This window comes from Dromiciops gliroides, chromosome 1 (assembly GCF_019393635.1).
Source record: "Dromiciops gliroides isolate mDroGli1 chromosome 1, mDroGli1.pri, whole genome shotgun sequence".
Taxonomy (NCBI): domain Eukaryota; kingdom Metazoa; phylum Chordata; class Mammalia; order Microbiotheria; family Microbiotheriidae; genus Dromiciops; species Dromiciops gliroides.
In genome coordinates, this window is record NC_057861.1 from 388637458 (window position 1) to 388661823 (window position 24366).

General features: G+C 40.1%; 1 pseudogene; it reads left to right on the forward strand.

Moving 5' to 3' along the window:
* The first annotated feature begins 1164 nt into the window (after positions 1-1164).
* On the forward strand, positions 1165-24047 carry LOC122749588 (annotated as a pseudogene).
* The last annotated feature ends 319 nt before the right edge of the window (positions 24048-24366 follow it).

The following is a 24366-nucleotide window of genomic DNA, read 5'->3' on the forward strand; positions in this document are numbered from 1 at the left end:
AAGATCTGGGAGAGAAATCTCAGGAATGGAAAAATCAATCCCTTTGGTAAATAGATGGCCAGTCAGAGTCAAGGCACCATGAACCAACTGGGGGTCTGGGGCAGATGCCTGCTCTAATCCAGGAGGGTTAGTCCTGGAGTCACCCCTCAGAAGGCTGTTTTTTTACCCAAGCCCCCCCCCCCAGTTTTCTTTATTTCCATTCTTCATACTTGAGATGGGTTCACTCTGGACCAGATTTTTTATTACCTGATATAACTCTATAGAAATTCTGCATTTCAACCTCAGTGTCTGCCTGAAATAGGTACAGGCAGGAAAGCTGATACTGCCTATGAAATGCAAGCTGCTGTTCATCATTTATGCTGCCCTATTGGGGGAGATAAAGGATGAGCAAGGGTTTCTGCTAGAGAAAGCGGGCCACCAAGGACTGCCACAGACACGTGCCTCCAGGCACAAAGGAAGCTGGCATGTTGATCTCAGTTTTCTCTAGTCAATTCTTCCTTTCTGAACTGTCAGAAATGACCGCCTATGATTAGTAAGTTCGGAACCCAAAGTGGCCAGAGCGACGACTCTCACCTGTGCCTTCTTGCTAAATGCTATTGATTACCGGATAAGCAGGCCTGGCATGTTGTGGGGAAAGAGGAAACTGGCCCTTTGAGCAGCAAAGCATTCAGTCTGAGGGGAGAGAAATGGAATGCTGCCAAGAGCCAAAGCTTGTTTCAGCAGAGAGACTAGTAAAATAGAATAAATCATTATAATGTTTGTTTATGAACTGGAAGCTGTTCTTCCAATATACCCTTTTCAAATTGTTAGCTTCTGGATATGTGCAGCAACCTCAGGAGGTTCATCACTAGAGTACTGTCCCATTTTAGAGATAGAGAAACTGAGGCACAGAGAGGTGAATTAGCTCTGTTCCTGGGTCATCAGATGCAGAAGCTGACCGAAAATTTCTTGTTCCCTGTCCAAGTGGCATCCTCAAGCCCCCAACGATTCAATCACTCTCCATAAGATTTTCCTGGTATCTCGTCACCTGCTACACACCCCCAGGATTCCCAAGATTCAAACTGGCAGAGGTTAAATAAGGAGAAATGGGGCCCTCTGGGGAAGCCTCAGCAGAAGTAGCTCTGGGTTATCGGTGCCCTCTGCTGGATAGAATCAGACGACGCCATGGTGGTTTGTGTGTTCATCATCCTTTCAGAGCTAACGGTGCTGGGGGCAGAGGTTAGGTTGTGGTGGGAGGAGGGTTGGCCAGAATACATGCCATATGGTTTGGGAATGGCCAGGAAGTGGAAAAGGCCAGGGCATCAAGGCTATGGCGCTCATTTGGGACTCTTGGCTTTTCTGCCATGTCCCCAGTAAACTCATCATTGGGAAATCTCATCATCCTGCAAGATCCATTTGGCATTGTTACTCACACCTCATCAGTATCAATCAGTCCCTCTGATTGGAAAGTGGAGCCTTGATTTCTTCTTTTTAAGAAGGAACAGGATCAACATCTCCTTAGACTTCTCATTTCCTACTTCGCCTTTTGGACTTCCTCATCCCCGTTGTAGAATTATTTTTTCTGTTGTTCCCTTCCCCCCCCCCATTAGATTGCAATTTCCTTGAGAGAAGGGATTATCTTCCCTTTTTTATTTGTATTCCCAGTGCTTAGTATAGTGCCTGGCACATAGTAGACATTTAATCACTTTGTTGACTCTTTTTTATTATTGATCATTCTTCAAGGATATTGTAGGATCAGAGATTTAGAATTAGGATTCTGGTTCTAAATTAAGAAGGAGCTCTAATTCTTCTAGGACTAAAAGGATTCTGAGAGATGACCTGGTCCAGTACCTTCTTTTTAGGGATGAAGAAACAGGCCCAGAAAAGAAGGGTTTTTAGGGGTCATTTGATCCATTCTTTTTATTTTACAGATAAAGAAACTGAGGTTAAGAGACTTACACAGATAGTAAAAGCATCTTGAGGTGGGATTTGAACCCAGCTCATTTGATTCTAGAGCCAGTAATCTTTCCACTGTACTAGGCTCACTGAACCTTTGATCTCTTGACACACAGAGGGTTTGGGCTAGATCACAGGACCCACTGTCTCAGAATACCATTGAGCAATACCAGACTTCTGATTTGAAATTCTTCATTTAACCTCTTCCTTGCTAAAGAGTCAAAGGACTCCCAGGCACTCACAACCACTCATCAGATATAGCCCAGGACTTCAGACTAACCAGGGAAGTTAAGAAACCTATAACTAGCTAGCGGTCCTCAAGACCAACTTCCTCCTATAAATGGCAATAATAATGATAATAATGCTGCGTTTAAAAGTGAGTTAAGATTTGAGTAACAAAAGTTGCCTTAGGGTCTTTCAGATCATCTTTAAAATATGCAACAAACACCAAAGAAGCTGAAACACAAACCTATGAATTACTAGTTACTAGAAATGCCTTGTGACGCTTGTGGTGCCTCAGTTCTTTCATCTGAAATGTAATCACTCAGGTTTACTGAGCCTTCCTGAGGAAAGGAAGGGGAGGGAAGAGACTGCAAATTTCCCCAACCAATCCCCACCCTCCCTCTAGGCTTGGAGACTTCTTTATTGGTGAAATGAGTAATTTCTGTCAACGGCTCCCATCTTGAAAGGTAGTCATCATCAGGCCAAGGATTAGAGTTGACAAGAGTATCAGCAGGCTAAGGGCACTTATGGAAATGTCATTTGGGGGGAGTATTTTTATATTTTAATTTTGAGTTGTTTGAAGCGGTGCTTTTTATCTCTAAAAACATCAATATTAATGTGCTCCTTAGGCCTCAGTAAGTGGCCCATTTGAAGTGGCAATGGGTTTTCCAGGCAACCAGATCTTCAGAGTTCTCTAGACAAGAATTCCCCTGAGGTAAAATTTGAAGAAGTTAAGTCATAATAGTAGAACAAAATCTCTGAGGAGGAAGAAAGTAATTTTCCAGTCCTTTTGCCCTAGGGCCCAGAGCTGGGCTTCTATTTCTGTGTCATGGAGCCCTTGAGCATTCAGAAGAGTGTTTTTAAATGCTCAAATGAAATAACAAAGGATTACAAAGGAAACCAATTATGTCAAAATACAGTTACCCAAATAGGGAAAAAAGAAAACAAACCCAAGTTTACAGACCTCCAGCTCAGATCTCCTGGTCTAGAGGAACTCCTGTGGTTCCTAACGGCCCTGGGAGGAATTGAAAGCTGTGTTGTGAAGATACAAGTTGTGTTGTGATCTTAGCATGGGGTTCATCCCAGGAGTGCCTGAGCCTGAGAACTCTGTCCAGGTCATCTTGTTCTGGAAACTTTCAGACAACTGATGTCACATGCTAGAGTGGTGACAAGGACCTGGGACAAAGCCATTTAAGCTAGAGTGGGACAGGTAGAAATAGCAGTCCAGAAGAGAGTCTGACAGTGAGAACAGTCACAACAGGAGTGGGCAAAGGGGGGGAGGGTCTGGCTTTTGCCCTTGTAGGATTGTGGGGAAAGGGTGTCTCACGAAAGAGGTGCCACAGTGGTGATCACCTATCACCTTACAGAGGTAGCTGGGGACCTTTGCAAACCAAAAAGGCAACCTCTGGAGATAGTGGTCATCACAGGTAGGAAATGTGTCCTGTGGAGAAGATGTTTTCCTCTGGACACCACTAGCTCTTTGGACTACTAAAACTTACTGCCTGTACCTCTACCTCACGCCTGGCAAAACTAAATAATAAAGATTTCTATCCACTATGACACACACACACACACACACACACACAGAACCTGTGTTACCTTAGGCAAGTCTCTTAGCTTCCCTGGATATCAGTTTCCCTCATCTGTAAAATGAGGGGTTTGACCTACATGACTTCTGAGGTACCTTCAGTTCTAGAGCAATGATAGTATGTGCTCAAGCCTAGCATTTAACATCCTTGATATTATGACTCCAGAAAGTCAGGGCTTTGGCCCTTCACAAACTCTTTGTTTTAGCCAAATTATACTTCATATTATTCCCCAAAATGCTCACACCATGTCTTGTCTCTATGATTTTGCACAAGCCATCCCTATCCCTGATGCTTGAAATGCATTCCCTCCTCATCTCAGCCTTTGGAGTCCTTAGCTTCTTTCAAGGTCTTTCCTAATTCTCCTGTTTGTCCTTTCTCTCCAGATTATCATGTATGTATTTTTCTGTTTTTATGTTGTACCCTGACCCAGTAGAATGTAAGCTCTTTGAAGGCAAGGATTCTTTTTAATTTTGCCTTTGTGTCTCAGGACCTAGTACAGGGCCTAAACTTGATGATGTAGTGATATTTTGTTTTTTGGTCATGTCTGACTCTTCATGGCCCTATTTAGGGTTTTAGCAAAGATACTGGAGTGGTTTGCCATTTCCTTCTCCAGATCATTTTACAGATGAGGAAACTGAGGCAAACAGAGTTAAATGACTTGCCCAGGGTCAACTAGTAAATGTCAGCTAGTAAATGTCGGAGGCTAGATTTGAACTCAGGAAGATAAGTCTTCTTGATTCCAGGCCTGACATTCTAATCATACTTTAATATGTCACAAAGGATGTAGGGGAAAACAATACAGAAAATACAGAGGCAAGCAGTGAAAGGGGTACAGAGGCAGCAGATGGGATGGTGAAGGAAGATAGGCAGCTTGAGGAAGAGGATGGGGAGTAGGGAAGTTATGCACAAAACATCCCAAAGATCAAAGGTTTGGAGTTGGGAGCATTTGGCAACACAGACCCCATGGAGATGGATGAAGAATTCTGGGGAGAGGGAGGACATGAGTCTGAGGTATAATTTTTATAGGGTTTTGTGGAGGGGAACAGCCTAACTCTTATCCTTGCCACCTTGGGGTTAGTTCCTTAACATATCCAAATCACTTCAAAGTTGTCATCTCATATGATAGGACCAAAAGGCCCTGCCAGCAGCTCCTAGATGGCTTCCCCTGATTCAGCACATATTACCAGAAAGTGATTTGAGGTTGATATAGGACACAATTTATAAATTATGCCCCTTGGGGCAGCTAGGTGGCACAGTGGATAGAGCACTGACCCTGGAGTCAGGAGGACCTGAGTTCAAAGCCAGCCTTAGATCCTTAAGACGTACTAGCTGTGTGACCTTGAGCAAATCACTTAACCCCAATTGCCTCACCAAAAAAAAATTATGCCCCTTTGATCTTTGGGATTGTTTGTGCATAACTTCCAGTTTCCCCCTTGTAATCTTACTTCCTGCTATTGCTCCTCTATACTGCTACTCTTTCTTTTTTTTAATAATAAAAATTTTTATTTAAAATGTTGAATTCTAAATTCTATTCCTCCTTCCCTCCCTTTTCTCCCTCCTCCCTGAGGTGGTAAGCAATCAGATATGGGCTATACATGTGCAATTAGGTAAAACATTACCATATTAGTCATTTTGTTTAAGAATCCTTTAATAAAAGAAAAAAATGAAAGAAAGCAAAAATAGCATGCTTCAGTCTGTGTTCAATCAATATGTCTTCTTTCTTTGGAGGTAGATAGTATGTTCATCATTAGTCCTTTGATATTGTTTTGAATCATTGTATTGCTGAGAATAGCTAAGTCATTCACAGTCTTCATCAAACAATATTGCTGTCTCTGTGCACAACATTCTCCTGATTTTGCCCACTTCACTATACATCAGTTCATACAAGTCTTTCCAGGCCTTTCTGAAATCATCTTGCTTGTCATTTCTTATAGCACAATAATATTCCATCACCATCATATACCACAACTTGTTTAGGCATTCCTTTGATTTCCAATTCTTAGCCACTACAAAAAAGAGCTGCCATAAATATTTTTGCACAAATAGGTCTTTTTCTTTTTGGCAGGGATATAAACCTAGCAGTGGTATTGCTGCATCAAAAGGTATGCATAGTTTTATAGCCCTTTGGGTATATATATACTGGCTATTTCTAAGCTGACTTGCTATACTGACTAGGAATGGGGTAGTGGTGAGGGGGGCCAGAACAAGATATAATTTTAATACAAGGGGTCATATTGTGGAGGGCCTCGAATAGCCATGCTAAGAAGTTTAGTTAAGGAGAAGTCAATTGAACATTTTTGAACAGGGGGAGAGTGATGTGTTTGTCAAGATCAGAGACATTCTCTCCTATCTCTACAAAGCAAAAGCTGACCCCTGTCCATTCCACAGGTCAGAAATGTCTCCTTGGACTAAATTAGCTGAGACAGGATTGACAGCATCTTTGTGGGATGTGACACCACTGTTCAGTAGGGAGCAAAGATAACTGAAGCCAAATGTCACCATCTCCTTCATGAGAAGAGCTTTTGTATCTACCTGTTATTCAGAGGGAACAGCACTCCTCCTCTCCCCCACAGGCCTCTCTAGATGCTGTGCTGAATGTATACAAGCAGTCTATAGATCCTGGTGTCTGATGTTTAATAACGTCCAACTAAATGCAATCTTTCTTGTAGTTACAGTAACAATATTACAGATTAGGTGTGGATTCAAAAAAGTCTTTCAAGAAAGATCCTTAAACCCACTGGCACACAAGTTATCTTCATGAAAATAGTTTGAAAAAGAAATCTAAGCTGAGCTTCTCTTGGATTGTGGTGAGATGAAAAACCTAGAAATCTCCTTTTCCAATGTCACCTTGAAGTCACCCATTTCCCTAGTAAGGAGATTCACTACAATGATACTGGCCGAGAACATAGCCCAAGAGAGGATGGGGGATAGGTTTAGAGTAGGAAGGATTCTCAGGGGCCACCTAGTCTAATCCCCCTTTTTACAGATGAGGAAATGAAGGTCCAGAGGGATTAAAATGACTCATCCAAGGTCATACAGGCTATCTCTGTTAGTCCAAATGTTTGTTTATTACCTTTTTTTGGTTTGTTTATGACTTTTATTTCTAATAATTTCCAAAATGATAAGGAGAAAAACTCTAGAACTTAAAGGACTTATTTCAAGGAGAGAGGGTTTCTCTCTCTATTGGGGTATATGGAGCACTCTCTACAGAAGAGAGTTGTCACCTGCTTTGTAACTTCTCTCCTTGTCCTGATCCCCCAAATATTATATCTTCCCAAGGAGTATTCTTACAAAGCACTAGAGGTGGCAGACCTATCCCAAACCCAAGAAAGGGCTGCCCAGAATGTGATCACTGCTCCAAGTTAGCCTAGCTAGGGGTTAAGGGTGACCTCTGGAGGTGGCAGAAGAAGCTTGGGGGAAAAAAAAAAAACAAGAAAGATGGCAGTCCACAATCCTAGTCAGCTTTGGCTATTAAAACCTACCCAGATTTTCCATTGGTATTTCTATGGAGGCCCCTGGTCAGCTCCCCTGAAGGAGTGATAGTGAAGAAGAATAGGATGGGCAGCAGAAGGACAGCAAATCACTGGTTTTATCATTCAGAGACTGAACTTGGGACAGGCTAGAAGATAGATATAGGGGAATCCACCCCCCCCAAAAAATTCTCCCTCTCTTCTGAGGCAGCTCCGTGACACATTGGGTAGAGAAGGTTGGGTCTGGAGTCAGGAAAACCTGAGTCAAAATTTGGCTCCAGGCACTTGCTAGGTGTGTGACCTTGGGAAAGCCAACCTCTGTCTGACTCAGTTTCCTCATCTGTAAAATGGAAATGATAATAGCACCTACCTCTCAGAGTTGTGAGGATCAAATGAGATAATATTTGTAAAGCTCTTGGCACAGTGCCTGGTCCATATTTCTTAATAAATTCTTGTTTCTTTGACCCCCTACCCCAACTGTTCTATATATCTATGGATTACAAGGAGATAGCTATACAAGAATGAAGGTCTCTCTGAGCTCTTTCCCTTAGGTGAAGACATACAGAGGACAAGGATGACATCTGGAAAGAAATAAGAATTCAAGAGACTGCACTCCTAGAAATCTAGCCAATCGCTCTATGTGCAGAAAGAGGAATGTGAGTGGGTGTCCTATGCCAGGCCTAACTCAAGCCATTCTGGAAATTCAGACTCAAGAGTAGAGTGAAAATGAGTCTCTCAAAGATCATAAAGCATGTAACAAAAAAGAAGGTTACTTAACAAGAGCATAGAAAAGATTTGAGGCAAGGATGCTACAGTAATAATAGCTAACATTTATACAGTAGTTGTCAAGTGCCAGGCACTGTGCTAAGCTCTTTATACAAATATTATCTCATTTGATCCTCGCAACAATCCTGTGAGGTAGGTAGGTGCTGTTATGATCTCCATTTTTCAGTTGAGAAAACTGAGGCAAATAGAGGTTAAATGACTTGCCTGAGGTCATATAGCTAGGAAGTGTCTATGGTCAGATTTTAACAAGGGTCTTCTTACTCCAAGCCTAGCTCTCTATCCACTGTGCCACCTAGGTACCCCATAAATTCAGGGGTGGGTACAGCATCCCTGCCTCTGTGTGCCTCTGTACACCTGGTCAGAAACCTATGTTGAGCCTGAGAAGACTCTGGCTCCTTCTGAACTCAGCTTTTATATTTTGCTTAGCCCCCTGGAGCACTTAAATGTTTGGGAGGGTTTCATTGCTTTTTAGGGAAAAGCCAGCCTGGTATCGCATGGAATCGATGTTGTTCCTACTAAAGAATGGCTGCCTAGTATTTAATACTTCTTGTGTTCAGGTCATTAGGGTACCAACCAAAGCATCCCAAGGCAGGTATTCTCCTTTTACTGCACTGGTTTTACCTCAGGTTCAGTTCTAACACAAGGCTCCCTGAAGACCTCTGGAGATTGGAATGGGGGTGGGTGAGATTTGGGTTTGACAGAACACTGAAACCAAACCTGGGGTCTCTGTGCTGGGGCTCAGGCCTCCTGGCAGGATGTTCTGTTGCTGTTGGATTCTCTTAATGTCAGATAGCTTACCTTGGGGTGGGACCCCTAGGAGATGTGGCAGCCTCTTCTACAAGTCCATCACGGTACAATAAACATTACAAAACCACAGAGAGCACCAGAACCTCACATGCTGACTCTTCGCATTGCTCAACAAGGGCTTAAGAAATGGCTCCAATGTTGGATCAAGATTTCTCAGGCCTCAGGGCCTTTGGACAGCATGTACTGTCAGCTCCTTTTCCCAAATTGGGTATCTTCAGGGCCTTTCCAGGCAGATGCCTGCGGCAGAGTAGAGCATCCTGTATTTGGAGCCAGAAAGCCCTCATTCAGACTCTGGCTCTCCCACTTAGCAATTATGTGACCTTGATCAAGTCACTTCACCAGGCCTGTTCAATCAAACAAGGGACTTGGATGACTCCTGAGGCCCTTACCATCTCTGGGTCTGTGATCCTACTGTCCTAAACAGCTGTTTGTCTCCACCATTTGCCAGCACCAGCCACATGCTTGTGTAGTTGAAAAAGACTGGAGCCAACAGAGGAAACTATGTTTGGTAGGTTCCTTATTATACATGAGCAGTGGCCATAAGCCAAGCAAGGAATCCCCTTACTTATGGCATTTGGGTCCAAGGTGAATGAGTTCCAAAGTCTCCCATCACCCTTCATCAGAGCCCTTCAGTCTCCAAGTGGCTTTGGCTGGTATGAGTGAATCTATTCTGTCTTGGGGATACCAATGTGACTTATAGAACATTAGGAAAAATACATATATTTGTATATACACATATAAAACATATGAAATATATATGTAACACACATATGAGTGCGTGTTTTTGTTTAAATGTACACATGTCTATACTTACATGTGTATATATATACATGAGCATATATATTTAAGCTCAAATTAATATGTACACATATACATTCATACTGTATATAAGTATAAATACTTCTAAATATATCTTCACATATATGTATGTGTATATACATGTATACATCTTTGTATCTACATATCAGTATCTGTAAATGGGCATATGTACTTATATATGCTGTATGTGGACATGTATGCATATGTACATATGCATATATATACCTACATGCAGTAATATACATGCATGTGCATACCTGTCGATGTTATTGTTGTTCAGTTGTTTCTGTCATGTCCAATTCTTTGTGACTCTTGTAGGGTTTTCTTGGCAAAGATCTTGGATTGATTTGCCATTTCCTTCTACAGTTCATTTTACAGATGAGGAAACTGAGGCAAACAGGATTAAATGACTTGTCCAGGGTCACACAGCTATTAAGTATCTGAGGCCAGATTTGAACTCAGGAAGATGAGTCTTTCTGACTCCAGGCCTGGCACTCTATCCATTGTATCATTTAGCTGCCCCCATACATAGGGATATATACACTTAAACCTGAAACACAGAATAGATTTACTCAAATCAGCCAAAGCCATTTGGAGGCTGAAGGGCACATTCGAGTGCGTATGTGCGCACACACACACACACACACACACACACACACATATACTGCACCACACACACATATAGTTTCCATTATAGCCTTAGCCAATAACCTGCTGTGTTTGAAAACGTCTCGGCAGTCATTGCCTTTGTTTGCAGTAGCTATTTTGGACTGCCTGGAGCAGCGTGGCATTCTGTAGAGGCAAAGAATGCAATTACCAAAGTTGTGTACAGAATCCAAGTGACCTTCTGGCTTCAGAAGCTCAAAGCCCTCGGGAAAGAAAAGGATAACAACAGCAAACCGTTTGTTTAATTTTTCTTCTGTAGTTGGTCAGTGGTAGGTGGATTATGCGATGGCCAATTTGGCAAAAATATGATTAGTGTAACAATTCCTTATAAGTACAAAACAATGTCGAATTAAAACCTACGAGGAAGATTATGACTTGTATGAGGGGAAATTCAGACTCGCTTTCCTACCTAAGTATTTCTCGAGCAAAACAGATACTTAGACTAGGACTGAGATCTTTAATGAATTGTCTATAATGATAAAGACATTTTGTTGTTCTTGTTGCTGTATCATAAGAAATGAAGAAAAGAACCACTTAAAAATTATAGTTAGTAGTGATCTGCAGGGTTCCACAATCATAGCTCAATTTAAAAAAAAAAATTATGCCTGTGGATTCAAGTCACTTTGTGTATTGGTGAGGCCTTTGGGCATCAGAATTTTATAAGTTTCTGTAGGATTTGGGATACTTGCAAATCCTTTCTCCATCATCATCTTTCTTTTTCAGATGCTCTCAATGCAGATTGCCCTATTAGTGGTATTCTTTTGAGTTCTGGGCAAAACTGCAAGCTCTTTTCTGGAGATCCATACAGGAACCCATTGTGAAACTCCCAGCTTACTTTGCTGAAAATCCAAAAATGCCCAGAGTTTTGTCAGAAAGCAAGAAGTGCCTTCAGAACTTCTAGTTTTGTTTTGTTAGTTTTGTTCGGCAAATAGAAATCTTCATAAAATGGTTTGAAAAAAGGAAAGAAACCCCAACTTGGAAAGGGCTTAGCTAAGAAGAGCATTAGTACCAGCTTTGGACCACATTAAAGTCAACAAAACAAACACTTCTTAAGCATGTACTTAATAGGCAGGGCATCCTGTGTAACGATTGGAATGACGCCACCTGCTGGAGACTTACTGTAGGAAAGCTCCAACATGAGGAGAGGGCCTCTGAGGGCAGGACCGTGTGTCTTTTCTTTGGCGTCAGGAAGTGACATTTGCTGGTGAGAGGAGGAAGGGGGAGGCTGGCACACTGGCTCACTCTCTTTCCTGAGGACTCTGGTGGAGAAGGGAGCTACAAATGTTTTCTCCCTTCAATAGATAGATGAATCTAGGCCTTTCTCTCTCTCTTTACCAAATTCTTATTCTCCTTAATAAATGCTTAAAAGTCTAACTCTTGCTAAAGCTTATAAATTATTGGCGACCACTCATTAGATATTTTAGACAGTATAGCTAGAATTTTAGTCCCTTACACCTGCATGGTGCTGGGAGAGAGATCGAGTTTATATAGAAAGCTCTCCCTGCCCTTCTAGAGTTTACAGTCTAGGACTTGGATATAACGTACAGGCAGATAACTAGAATACAAAATGACACATAATAAATGCATGAGAACTTAGCTGTATGTATATTTTTTACAAGAAAGTGTTTTGTTGATAGAGAGGGAAGTCATTGGGAAGTGACAGTGTCTAAAAATAACCAAAAACATTTTTTAAAACTTTTTTTAAGTGTTTTTTTTTTTAAGTGCACATGCTGAGCATGCAAAATGCTATTTGAGGTCTGAGAGGGAAAAGTTGTTACTGATTAGTAGTATCAGGGGAAACTTCCTAGAGAAACATTTAAAGATTATAGATTTCAAATTGGTTGAGTCTTTGGAGGTCATGTAGTCTAATCTCCTCATTCTGTAGATGAGGAACTAAGACCCAGACGATCAGGAGACTTTATCCAACAGTGTTTGATGTTGTTGCTGTTGTTGTTTGTCCTTCAGTCTTGACTATGACATTAAGGAGATGTCATGACTTGCACTGAATTGTATTTTAAATGAAGCACCGACCTCACTCTCCCCTCCAGAACCATCTGGGTCCAGTGGCAAGATATATATCAGGATGAGGATATTTTAAGGTAATTGGGGTTAAGTGACTTGCCCAAGGTCACAGAGCTAGTAAGTGCCTGAAGTGAGATTTGAACTTGGATCCTTTTGACTCCAGGGCCAGTGCTCCATCCACTGCACCACTACCTGCCCCTGTCCAAGATTACACAGATTCTTAAGAAGTAGGGACTGGATTCAAATTGAGATCCTTTGTCTACAAAGCCAGTATTCTCATACCAAATTGCTCTTGAAAGTTTGACCTTAATTTCTTGCCCCCACCACTGCCCCAAGATCAGGTATGTTACATTTCACCCCAACCCAATGGTTCCTCAGTAATCTTATGAGGGTGGAGATGTCTAGTTTCTTTGTCAGTGATTCAAGCACCCACTGATTGTATTCCCCCAATTTAGGGGTTCCAGGTACTGAAGTTCTACTTAACCACTTAACAGCCAGATTAGCTTTTTTCTTTTTTCTTTTTTTTAGTGAGGCAATTGGGGTAAAGTGACTTGCCCAGGGTCACACAGCTAGTAAGTGTTAAGTGTCTGAGGCCGGATTTGAACTCAGGTACTCCTGACTCCAGGGCCGGTGCTCTATCCACTGTGCCACCTAGCTGCCCCTCAGATTAGCTTTTACAAAGGTACATTTATTTCAAAGGTATAGCAAGAATATGTTTTAAAACATCTCCTTCCCTACGTCTACCCCAACCCTGGGAACATAATCCCTCTTTATAGCACCCCAGTCACTGAAAAGTTCACGGTTTAATTCAATTCCTTGTAACCAAGTTACAAGTCCAAAGCCCCAGCTCCTTGCCCCACCCTGTCTTGTACACTAGCTTCTGAGGGTTTCCCTGCTGGGCTGGAAGTAACATCTATTCTGGAATCCTGTTTCCAATGTCCCCAGGGCTTGAGCTCCCAGATCTGGGGACTCTGTGGCCTGAAAAGAACAAATGAACTAGACCAAAACCCCAAAACATTTCTCAGGGACACAGATCCAAAAAAAGTATGTAGAAAAAGGTGGCTTCCCCTTATGCAGCTTAATTCATAGTGCTTGTGCTATGGATAAACCTTTACTCCCAGACTGCCTGAAAAGAGAGAGCAGCTGTCTTAAGTTGATAATGTTTAAAGATGCTGCCTGTTCCAGCTGTGCAGCCAATGAAAAGAGGTTCCTCCCACACATGTGGTAGAGGAATGAAAAATATCTCATCCCAGAAGCAGGTCCCTGCCTTCTCCCACACAAATGCCTCCATCTTCTGTGTTCTGGGCATACACAAAGCCCATTTATAACAGGATGGCTGGGAATTCCACAGGTTGGGAATTCTGAGCTGGGATAACATTCTAAGAAGGATAGATAGGTAGGTAGATAGATAGATGGATGGATGGATGGATGGGTGGATGGATAGATAGATAGATAGATAGATAGATAGATAGATAGATAGATAGATAGATAGATAGATAGATAGATAGATAGATAGATAGATAGATAGATAGATGGATAGATGGATAGATGGATGGATGAATAGATAGCTGGATGGATGGATAGAGAGATAGATAGGTAGATAGATAGAAAGATAGATAGAGATAGAGATAGAACTTCTCCCTTCTTTCTTAAAGAAAGCATTAAAAAAAGACACCATTGTCCATGTTTGCCCCTCCCCACTAACTTTGACTTGACTTGCACTGGAACTGTTCCAAAGTCTCCTAACCTGATAACCTATGACCCAATTCATTCTTGGCTTTCTGTTTGGTGAAGAAATTCTCATATTTAGGATCTTTGAAGTCGGGAGGAGCCTAAGAGAGCATCTAGACTTACTCCTACAGGTGAAAGTGAGGGAATGACCTCAAAGAGAAGTTAAATGGCATGTCTGCCAAGATCACACAGATTGTGAACAATGGTCCCAGTACTCAATTTTTAGATCTGGTATTTTCCCCACTTGTCTCTTACCACCTTCCTTAACTAAGAACTCCCCCTGATCTAATAATATTCTGAACCCAAGGCCCTGAAAACCATCCATCTGAAATGCAGCTCCCCAAATACCTCCCTCCTCCAGTCCCTGCCAGGCAACCCAGACATCTGTTGGAACTGCTTGTGAAGTAAACCAGGAGTGTATGTATATAAGATATCTCCAAAGTAAAGAATCCCCAGCGAGTTATGGTGTGGAGAAGAGTTTTGTCAAGCTATGTTCATTGTTCTCAGTCAAGCTACAGACAAACTAGTGCTGTCATTCCCATTGTAATAGATGGAATACCCAGACCCAGGTCCAAGGTGAAGCTTGGAGTGTTGACACATAAGTTCTTAGCACAGCCTTCCTGGGAGGCTAAGCAGCAAGTTGTCTTCCAGGAATATTTAGGTTTTTTGTTTGTTTGTTCCAGATTATTCATATGATCCTTTTTATCTCTGTGACTCCAGGTTTATATCCTTCAAGTGGCTCAGAATTGCCAATATTCTATCTCCACACCATTACAGGGCAAATCTTCTAGCCAATGAGGGTTCTAATTCATGTTTCTAAATGCACCACGTACTGGTTATTTTCTTCTATTTTATGTATATTGTAGATATTTTGTTCCTCTTAAAACAACTGTTGATGAAAGCAAAGGGTAATACCACCTGAACCAAGCTAAGCAGAGAAAGCATGGCAGGGAAAGGTTCTCTGGATATTCACTGATTTCAGATAATAATTTTTTAAAATTCCTAGTTGAATTAGGACTAGACTTTTCTGCCCAAATATGTGCCCTGGCCTTTATTGGTACAAGAGAAGAAGAGAGAGTTATTATTATTTTTTAATGGCAAGCTTTAATGATTAAGCTCAATTTAACAAGTCTTTGTTCAGGGGCAGCTAGGTGGCGACGTGGATAGAGTACCAGCCCTGGAGTCAGGAGAACCTGAGTTCAAATCCGACCTCAGACATTTAACACTTAATAGCTGTGTGACCCTGGGCCAATCACTTAACCCCAATTGCCTCACAAAAAAAAAAAAAGAAAAGAAAATTGAACAGACACAACTTCCTTCGAAAGGAAGAGTCCACAAAGAGAAAGGGCATGAAACTATTCATGCTACAATGCCAGTTGTCTTTATTCCCTAGCTTGTTCTCAAGAAGGGTGATCAAATAGAATTATTTTCCTTAATTCAATGAATATGAACACTTATTTTTCAATCAATCAAATAGCATTTATTAAGTGCCTACATGCATTGAGTCAGGCACTGTGCTATATGATGAGCATGCAAAGAGAAAAAAATGAACCAATCCTTGAACTCAAGAAGCTTACCAGTCTTTTCAAGGGAGAAAACATAAATAAATATGTCTAGGTTACATACAAGGCAATTTTCCAGGGGGGAGGTGCTAGCAGTATGTGTGGGGGGGAGTCAGGAAAGACCTCATGTAGGTGTAAGAGCTTCCTTCTGAGCTGAGCTTTGAAGAATGCTAGAGATTCTATCCTATTTACAAGAGACAGACGGCTTGTACAAAGGCACAAAGAGAGAAGACAGAATGTCATGTCTGTGGAATAGCAAGAAAGTCAATCTGACTGGAAAGTAGAGAACAGGAAGGAAAGTAATCTATAAAAAGCCTGGGATGAGGGGCAGCTAGGTGGCACAGTGGATAGAGCACCGGCCCTGGAGTCAGGAGTACCTGAGTTCAAATCCGACCTGAGACACTTAACACTTACTAGCTGTGTGACCCTGGGCAAGTCACTTTACCCCAATTGCCTCACTAAAAAAAAAAAAAAAAAAAAAGCCTGGGATGGTGGGCAGGAATCAGGTTGTGCAGAGTTTTAAATGCTAAACCCAGAACCTAGGAACAGGGGCCCACTTGTGTTTTTTGAACAAGGGAATAACAATAGTCAGACCCTTTCCTCCCTTCCTTCAGGGAGGAAACTTTGGCACCTTTGTAGTGTGATGAAATAATGGGATTTCGCAGATACTCAAAGATGCACCTGGAGATTAATCTAGACTGATTGAATCAAGTGAGAGTGATTGACTGCTGATTAGCCTACTTCAAGTTAATTGGATTGTAATCACACCTGGCTAACCCTTAAGAAGGTATTGTTCTCAGAAGCTAGACAGTGAACTCAACTTGAGAACACCTTCAAAACCAATGGATTTGGATGACACCAACCAATCAGCTTGAAGCAGTGTGTAAGGACCGCCTCTGTTCCAGACCTATAAAAAACTTCCACAATCAGCCTGCTGGGGAGTTCCTGATTAAAGCAGGCTTGTGGAGGAGGACTTGAGGAAGAACCCAACCAGGCTGGAACTCTTGGCTAGATAGGCTTTTTCTTAACTTTTTGAACTCCTTGTGAATACCTGTATGCTTTAATAAATGTTTAATGCCCAAAGACTGGTGCTGAAGCTTCTAATTTAAGGCGACCACAATATAGATTTTAAACATCACAGTAGATTGAAGTGAGGAGAGACTTGAGTTAGGGACCCAGTTAGGATACAATTGTAATAGTCCAGCAAAGAACTGGGGTGGTGGGCCCTGTGAGTGGAGAGAAGAGGGCAGCTATGAGAGGTGTTGTGGAGACAGAAATGATTAAGGTTTGGCAAGTGATGGGATAGATAGCATGAGGGAGAGGGAGGGATTCAGTATGACCCCAAGGTTCTGAAACTAGATGACTACAAAGTTGGATAGCAGAAGTAGGGATGTTCAGAAGAGGGAAGGGGTTGGTGGTAGTGAAGGATACAAATTCTGTTTGGGACATATTGAGTTTGAGGTGCCTAGGGGACATTCAATTTGAAACTGATTGGTGGATATTACAAAAGTATCATCCATCCAGATCTCCCATCTCACCATGTGGTCTGTGACATATATCTACCAATAGTTCTATTTTCCTCTCTTTTTACTCTTGCCCAGATATTCCTCATGATATTTCAACTCTCAGGTTTTTTAATTTGCATGCAGGTGCCTATCATTTCTCATATCTTTCTGGTTTTAAACCAGATATAACTTTTCATTACTGTATTTTAGTCATGTGTCTCATCCCTCCAAGTCTTAGTGATACCTGTCAGAGTCTGTTTTTATCCTATTTTGAGAGGCAGCAATGTGGAGTAGAGGACACTGTGTTGGACTCGGAGTCAAAAGGAGCTGAGTTCGAATCTTGTATCAAATATTTTACTTACTGTGTGACCCTGACTGGTCAAGTCACTTAAACTGTCTTAGCCTCAGTTTCCTCATCTATAAAATGAGGACAATAAAAGCACTTATATCTTAGGGTGGTTGTGAAGATTAAAAGAGATAACAGATATAAAGGACTTTCCAAGTCTTAAACCACTAAATAATTATTATTATGAATGGCTAGGTGATACAGTATCTAGAGTGCTGGGGCCTGCAGTCAGGAAAACTTATCTTCCTGAGTTCAAATCCAGCTTCAGACATTTACTAGATGTGTTCTGCTGGGCAAGTCACTTAACCCTATTTGGCTCAGTTTCCTCATCAGGAGAATGAGTTGGAGTAGGAAATGGCCGATCATTCTAATCTTTGCCAAGAAAACCCCACACAGGCTCATAAAAAGTTGGGCATGAGTAAAAAACAACTTAACAACAACAATTATTGTTATGATACGGAGTTAAAGACTCATTGTTGTTCATATTCTACCCAATCAAGAACCTATGTTTTGTGCCAAACTCCCACTCCTGTTATTGTCACCTGAGAATTGCTGAGAGCCTCCTTTAGTATAGTTTTTCTTTCTGTTTTTCCTATTAACCTCAATAGTGTCTGGTTTTATAATTTTATTTAAGGATTTTTTTTTTTGCCTTTCAGTTTAATGATTTAATATGGCACTGTGCAAGGGACTATGTTAGACACTGGGGAAACAGGATAGATGGGACACAGGCCCTGCTCTCAAAGAGTCTAGTGAGAGGAAAGACAAAGGTACAAATTATTGTTATAAAAGGGAAAATGAAATCAGTGCAAGGAGTTTCAAACAATGAAAATCTCCAAGGGAGGGTGGAAAGTGGATCATGGGACACTCTAAGCTGGGCCTTGAAGAGACTTCAACTGAAATGAAGAAAAAATCTATTCTAAGACTAGGGGGAGAAGGGAAGCCCAAGCAAAAGGATGGTGGTAGGAGTTGATTCAAATTCCTATGTTCACTCCTAAAATTAAGAGCTCAGCTCTTCTGTGAGTGTATCTTCCAAGAATTATCCAGAGATTATATGCATCTATCAAACATTCTTTTCAGAAATAAAGGCAAATCTAATTCATTGAAGAAATGTTCATTGTTTATGAGTAGGTTGGGCTAACATAACAAAAATGACAAAAAACTGCCTAGATTAATTTACTTATTTAGTGATGAACCAAACTTCCCGAAGAATATTTTATACAGCTAGAAAAATAAGAACAAAATTAATACAGAGGAACAAAAGATCAATAATCTAAAGGGTAATTGGTGAAAACAAATAGGAAGAGAGTCTATCAATACTGTATCACACACTGTACTACAAAATAATGATCATTAAAAAGATTTGGTACTAGTTAAAAAAGATTAGATATTTGATTAGGTAAACAAACATAGTATCATAGTATAGGATAAACCCAAAGATCCTGATTACTGAAGAAAGAGCTCACTATTTGACAAAAGCTACTAGGAAAACTAGATAGCAATCTGGCAGAACTTAGGTGTAGGTCAACATTTCATGCCATATACAAAGACAATCTCCAATTGTATACATGACAGATATAAAAAGACACATGATAAGCAAATTGGAGGAGCAAGGAAGAATTACCTTTCAGATCAATAGCTATGGGAGTAGCTTATGACTAAACAAATGATTGAGAGGATCACATAAGAGAAAGTGGACAATTTTGATTATATAAAATTTAAAAGGTTTTGCACAAGCAAGTCTAAGGTAATAAAAATTAGAAAGGAAATAGGTAACTGGGAGAAAAAAATGCAACAAGTTTCTCTGATAAAGATCTTTTCCCAAGATATGTAAGGGACTGATTGAAAAAATTTTAAACTAAGAGCCATTCTCCACTAGATAGTCAAAGGATATGAATGGGCAGTTTTCAAAGGAAGAAATCAACTATCAACAAACATGAAAAAAGTGCTCTAAATCACTAATAACTGTAGAAATGCAAATCAAAGCAATTTTAAGGTCTCAACTTGCACCTATCATACTGTAGAGATGACAAGAAAAGGAAAATTACAAATGTTGGAGGACCTATAGGAAAACAGGCATACTAGTTCCCTGTTGGTAGAGTTGTGAATTGTTCAAGCTTTTTTAGAAAGCAATTTGGAACTATGCCTAGAAAGTTACTGAACTGTGCATACTCTTTGACTCAGCTATACTAGTTTTAGGCCTATGTCTCCAAGAAATTAAAGAAGAGAAAAGTTCCATATGTACAAAAGTATTTATAGTAACTCTTTTTGTGGTAGCCAATTTGGAAACTAAGGGGGTATCCTACTGGGGAATGACTAAACTAATTATGGTATATAAATGTGATAGAATATTATTGTGCCATTAGGAATGATGAATTACAGAATTTCAGAGAAACCTGTGAAGATCTCTATGAACTAATTAAAATCTAAGTACAAGTTGAGGAACAATTCAAACAATGAAAACAACATTATAGGGAAAAATAACTTTGAAAAAATTTAGAACTCTAATCAATGCCATGATAAGCCATGAGTCTAAAAGAATGAAGACAAAACATGATACCCACCTCCTTACAGGGAGGTTATGAATTGAAAACCCATAAAGAGACATACATTTCATACATTCATTTTTATACATGGCTAATGAAACAATATTTTGTCAGACTCTGTAGCTATGGATTGAGGAATGTATGTGTGTTTCAATTTGTTCATTATGGAGAGGGGTAGTAGGAAAGACAGATTAATTTTAAAAATTATTACTTGAAAAAAATTTTAAATAATTAAAAGTTTATTCTAAGCATAGGAGGAAAAACAGGAAAGGAATGGTAATGGGAGATGATTTAATATGCATTGTTTTTATAATAATAACAATGATTATTTATATAACCCTTTAATATTTGCACATGGCTTTACATGTCATTTGATTTGATTTGATTGGTGTTACTATTATCTTCATTTTATTGATGAGGAAATTGAGGCTGAGAGGTTAAGTGACTTGCCCAGGGTCACATAGATAGTAAAAGTCTAAGGCAGGATTGAATGTAGATCTTCCTCACTCCAGTACCAGTATTCTATCCACTGTGCGACGTAGCTGCCTCAAAGAGAAGAGCTAAGAGCAGTGGATAGAAGTTGTCAAGAGACAAATTTATGTAAAGGAGACCTTCAAAATGATTAAAGTCATTTTACACAGGATAAAGTTACCTTGGGAAGTGGGGGTAGGGGAAGGGATCTAATCAGGAGTATGTTGGTAAATGCTTAACAATTGGTCTAGGGGAAAATAAATATATCATGACACATTTTAAAATTTAATCTGCATTCTTGACATTTTCCCCACCACTTTCTTAAACCTAGACAACCAATGAAACAATAAGTCAAGCCCTGATTTATAGTGTTTGCTAATGTCCAAGGTATAAATGCTCACACTGATAATTTAACAATCAGCTTTCCTGGCTTCAGCAGAAAAAATGAGATGAGGCAAGATGCCCTTTGTCAATTTTTTCAAGGCACTTCTTGAGTCTTCTTTTCTCCAGGCTAACCATCTTAAGTTCCATTAATCAATCTTCATAGGACATGACCATTCTTAGTAGCTGGTCACTTTCCCAGATATAATGCAGACTGTTACTCCCCCCCTCCCCAACATTACTCCAAATGTGGTCTTATCAATATTGTTAGAATATAGATTACCATCTTTCTTGTTCTGGGTACTTTGTCTCTCTTTAAGCAGCCCAGAGTAACAGTAACATTTTTGAGTTAGCAAGATACTAAAACCTCTATGTCTTTTCCAAAGGAGCTATTGTCTTGCCATGCTTACACCATTCCACATTTGTGAAGCTGATTTTGAAAATCTAGGTTTAATAATAATGATTGGTTAATGCGAGGGAAATGGAAGAGAATATGCATTTCTTAAGTATCTACCATGTGCCAGAGACTGTGCAAATGCTATACATATATTATCTCATTTTATTCTCAAATAAAGTACTATCCTAAAATAAAATAATAATGGAAATAAATCCCTCCACGTATTTCCATAGTATGAATGAGTAAATAAATAAATGATTTAGTAATAAAGTCTTTTTCAAATAGTTCTCATGTGGTAGACACTGTGTTAATTGCTGGGGATACAAATGCAAAAAGCAAGATAGCCCTTGCCCACAAGGAACTTACATTCTAATTAGGGGAGACAATAGAAATGGGGAAGTTGTAGCCAAGAGAGGGCATTTTGATCTAGGATGTAAAAGAGATGGCAAGTGGAGTCATGGGACAAAGGAGTGACATTTTTTTTTGTTTTTTTTTTTTTAGTGAGGCAATTGGGGTTAAGTGACTTGCCCAGGGTCACACAGCTAGTTAAGTATTAAGTGTCTGAGGCCGGATTTGAACTCAGGTACTCCTGACTCCAGGGCCGGTGCTCTATCCACTGCACCATCTAGCTGCCCCCTGACATGTCTTTTTAAAAAAGGTTTTATTTATTTCATTTTTAATTTATGAAATAAAACAAGCATTTCCATAACATAGAATTGGTGATTGCACATGAAATAGCCAATATATTATGTACAACTTGCTATTTCTTTTAAATAGATAATAAAGTTATCATGTAACTTCCTTTTTTTCTTCCTTTCCCTCTCCCCATCCTAGAGATAGCTACTATTAGACATAAATATATATTTATATATGTAAAATAATTTTATACATACTTCTATTTATCAGGTCTTTCTCTGGATGTGTATAGCATATTCCTTCATATGTCCTTTGTAGTTAATTTGGGTATTTATAATAGTCAAAATTATTTACTCAAAGTTGTTCTTAAAACAATATTGCTAGGGGGCAACTAGGTGGTGCAGTGGATAAAGCACTGGCCCTGGATTCAAGAGGACCTGACTTCAAATTTGGCCTCAGACACTTGACACTTACTAGCTGTGTGACCCTGGGCAAGTCACCTAACCTTCATTGCCCCACAACCCCCCCCAAAAAACCAACTAAACAACAACAACAAAAACAATATTGCTGTTACTGTGTACAATGTTCTCCTGGTTCTGCTCATTTTACTTTGTATCAGTTTATATAAGTCTTCCCAGGTTTTTCTGAAGCTATCCTGCTCATCATTTCTTATAGCATGATAATCTTCTATCACAATCATATACTACAACTTTTTTCAGCTATTCCCCAACTGACTATCAACTATTGTTTGTTATTGCCTGTCTCCTACAGAAAAAAAAAAAACAAATCAGAGAAATTATTTTTATAATTTCTCCTACAGGAAGAACCAGATCAGAGAAATCATTTTTATAATGTCTCCTGTCTCTTAAAAAAAAAATAACAAATCAGAGAATGTCTCCTATAAGGAAAAAAACAGATCAGAGAAATAATTTTCATAATGTCTCCTACAAGAAAAACCAGATCAGAGACAGACAGGAAAAACATAGTACCAGTTTATTTGTCCCCAAAACAAGCAAGCATAATTATGCTGTGACCCCTTCCAAAGAAGGAGCTCAAAGACTCCCTCTTTCTAGGGGTATATAAGGTTTCTTTGCTCACTGGTTGCAGGGTATTATCAATTTCATTAGCATGATACAAATCAACCCAAAAGCAAATACTATAACAAGAATGGATGTAATGTAAAGCAGTTTTAACCATTTCAGTTATAACAAATATGTAAGAAATACAGAAACACTATGATAAGATTACATGATTCCCTCTTTCCTTTCTCTCAAGATGGTGGACAAAAAAATCCCAAAAGGAACCAAAGGAAAAAAGATCAAAAAGGAAAAGAAGGCCAAAAAGGAAGATGTGGCCAAGAAGGTGGTGAAAAAGCCTGGAAAGTATTGCAGCCACAACCCAGTCCTGGTCAGAGGGATTGGCAGATACTCAAGGTCTGCCATGTATTCCCAGAGGGCCATGTATAAGTGCAAGGACACTACTTCCAAAACCTGGATTGAAAGGAAAAAGAAAGAGAAGGTGCCTGCTACCATCTCAAAGTCAGGTGGTGGTGATAATGGAGGAAACTGAGTGGTGAAGATTCACAAAATGCCTAGGTATTGCCCTACTGAGGATGTGCCTAGAAAGCTGCTAAGTCATGGCAAAAAGCCCTTCAGCCAGCATGTGAGGAGACTCTGATCTAGCATCACCCTGGGCACAGTCCTGATCGTGGTCACTGGCTGCCACAGGGGCAAGCAAGTGGTTTTCCTGAATCAGCTGGCTAGTGGCTTGCTACTGGTGACTGGACCTCTGACCATCAATCTTGTTCCTCTGTGAAGAACCCATCAGAAATTTGTCATTGCCACCTTTACTAGGGCTAACCTTTCAGGTGTGAAAATTCCAGATCATCTTACAGATGCTTACTGCAAGAAGAAGAGGCTCTGTAAACCTAGACACCAAGAAGGAGAGATTTTTGACACAGAAAAAAGAAATATGAGAATACAGAGCAGCGCAAGACTGATCAGAAAACAGTGGACTCTCAGATCCTGCCCCAAATCAAGAAGATTCCTCAGCCCCATGGCTACTTGCATTCTGTATTCTCTTTCTCCAGTGGAGTCTATCCTCACAAACTGGTGTTTTTAATGCCTGGCAAAGAACTCTTATTAAAATATTTGGAATAACTTTAAAAAAATTACATGATTCCAAAAAAAAGAGTTTGGCAAGGATAAGGACTCCTGTATGACCCCACAAGATAGGGACTTACTTTCCTGGGGAAAGAAGTCACCAGGTAGGGACTTACCTGCTAGCTATCTGGGTTCAGTTTAGAGTTCAGTTGAAGGGCATTTTGCTTCTATTAATCCAGGCTTTCATAAAATACTTTTGGATAATAATGCAGCTCCATCAAATCCAGGTGATCCAGACATTCATATTACCAACAGGCACCCTGCAATTTTCAGTTCTTTGTCATCACAAAGAGAGCTGCTATAAATATTTTAGAAC